The 2,603-nt window shown below is 41.2% G+C and overlaps 1 protein-coding gene across 4 annotated transcripts in view; it reads right to left on the bottom strand.

Moving 5' to 3' along the window:
• LOC101855581 overlaps positions 1–2,603 on the bottom strand; it is a 76,604-nt gene that overhangs the window by 21,547 nt on the left and 52,454 nt on the right. The window lies entirely within an intron of this gene.

Below are 2,603 nucleotides of genomic sequence, written 5' to 3'. Positions count from 1 at the left end.
TGGGGGTGGGGGGTAGACGAGGAGGGGATCGAGGGTTGGTTGGATACCCCAAAGGAGAACAAATTCCTATACATATTCCAGGCACTCTCAGACATGAAGTTGCTTTTTTTGCCTCGTCTGTTTCTTTCCAAACGGTTTTGACAAGCCTCAATGATATAAATAAGAAAACATACCTTTTTATCCATAACATTTAGCCCTGGACACGTTTTTTAACATTGATGAGGATTGCATATCGCACATACGTGTGTGTGTGTGGAGGGTGGGGGTGGGGGGTGGGGAGGGGGGAGATAAACAATTTTAGAGAACAATATTCACCGCTGGCTGATATTGATGATTAACCGAAAACTTTGAACGTAGAGGCGTTGCCTTTGTTATAAAAATTCCAAAATGTTATAAAAGAGACAGATGGCTTAAACGTGAAGGTATATGGGTCATTCTCTATCGGAGAAGTATGCACGTAAGCAGTCTCGCCCTTGTGTAAATGTGTCTTGGAAATTCAGATACGGAAGATGAAAACGTCGGAAAAGATAGATTCAGAGACAGAAAGAGTAAACAATGTTTTCGCTTTCGATTCTATTGGTTTTTTCCCCAAGTATTACATAAATATCGGAGTACAAACATATGAACACATACTATACATGCACACACAAACATGTACACATAGTATACCATGTGTGTCTGTGTATGATATGTGTGTGTGTGTGTGTGTGTGTGTGTGTGTGTGTGTGTGTGTATGTGTACGCGCGTGCGTGCGCGCGCGCGTGTGTGTGTGTGTGTGTGTGTGTGTGTGTGTGTGTGTGTGTGCGCGCGCGCGCGAGTGTGTATGTATCTGTTCTGTATGTGTGCAAATGTGTGTTTGTGAGCGTGTGCGTGTATGCGTAAGTACAAGCGCGCACATATTTTGTACACTACAGTACACACACAGGGCGTTTTTTCTTCTTATTTCTTTGTATATTTTTCATGCGGAAATGGCTGCTAATGATTATCATCAGTTAGGAGCCGGCCCCAGAGCCTGACAGCGACGCGTTCAGATAAGGCAGATATCCGAGGTATGAGGGCGGACCTTGCCCCCAGGGCTCCAGCTAAAACTCAGTGCACACTACACAAAGTTTCCTAAAAATCCCCTGGCTTGATACACTTGATTTTGTTTGTAATAAGTAAGTGTTTTTACAGTACTCGCAACACAATAAGGTCATAAAAGTGCCGAAGATTAGAGGTGTTACAAGAAAGTAACAAACACAAAAAAGAAGAAGAAGGGGAGATAAGGACGATCGATTTTTAAAATTTAGTTTTAGTAAGTGTTTTATGGTACTTGCAACACAATAAAGTCATATAAGCGCCGAAGAGTAGAAGTGTTACAAGAGAGTAACAAACATAAAACAGGAGGAGGAGAGATCAGGACGACAGACGTTTGATAGGAAAGAAGGAGCAAACCACACCAGAGCACCCGCCAAACCACCCACTTGATTGGTTTGTTTGGTCAGTTAAAATTGGCAAAAAGTAAGACATTTGTTTGTTTGTTTGTTTGAGTATAGAGAAACACATCACATAACAATGGGCGCGTAGTGTTGGGAAAAAGTAGGAAAGACAGACAGAAACACCAGAGGGAAAGAAGGTTCTAGAGAAGAAACACCTACCAGTGGCACCCTCGCACCACCCGAGATACAGTTGAGAGCGACCAGATTATCCTTCTTGGAGTGGGTAAGAGCTACCATTTTGGCTTAACTTGAGCAAATCCTCTCTAAAATTTAACATATCACATGATGTTCTTGGTCATGATCTGGTTCTTGTAATAAAAATGTTGGGAAATAACCAATCAGAAGGCTACTATCTCTCACAGGACATTGTGAGATAAGACCTTTTCTTTGTTTGCGAAATGCGATAGGCCGGATCTCCAGGTCAAGCCTGAAGATGAATGCCAAGGTTTACTGGATAAAGTAGAACTAGCCAACTCTATTCTTCGATCCAACCCGATCCGACCTGACCATGCAAATCAGGTCCAGTCCATTTGGTCATTGGGCAGCCTCTCTTATAGAATTTCAAAGGTGTGTACACCTACCTATACTATGGAAGGTCCTGAGAACAAATCTGGTACAAGACTTGAGGTCTTAATTTACATGTACGGTTTTGAGCTTATTTCAACATAATTTAGATATCGGGTTAAAAATTTTTTAAAAAGAAAAGACAATACAAAGTCAAACGATGTCAGTCACTTAGGGCAGATCTCTTTTCTCAGAGGTGAAGATGGAAAAACAAGTTTGGCCTAAGTATAATGAGAAAACGAAAAAGACAGAACGCAAAAAATATTCAGAATGAGGCAAAAGAAAAGAGTGAGATAAATAAAAACAGGGAGTAAGAAAAATACATATAGAGAAAGAAATGAAGATGATAGAAAGAGAAATAGCGAGAGAGGGTGACAAAGAGAAGTAAGAGCTATAGATAGACAGAAAGACAACAGCAGCAGCAGAAGCAGCAGTAGCGACATCATCAACAACAACAACAACAACAACAACTACAGCAACATCCTTAACAAAAACAACAACAGCAGCAGCAGCAGCAGCAGCAGCAACAACAACAACATCTTTAGCAAAAGCAAGAACACA

Source organism: Aplysia californica, unplaced genomic scaffold (assembly GCF_000002075.1).
Source record: "Aplysia californica isolate F4 #8 unplaced genomic scaffold, AplCal3.0 scaffold00363, whole genome shotgun sequence".
In the NCBI taxonomy this organism is placed as follows: Eukaryota; Metazoa; Mollusca; class Gastropoda; order Aplysiida; family Aplysiidae; genus Aplysia; species Aplysia californica.
Note: the sequence above shows the minus strand (reverse complement) of the source record. Positions and strands in the feature narration are given on the sequence as shown.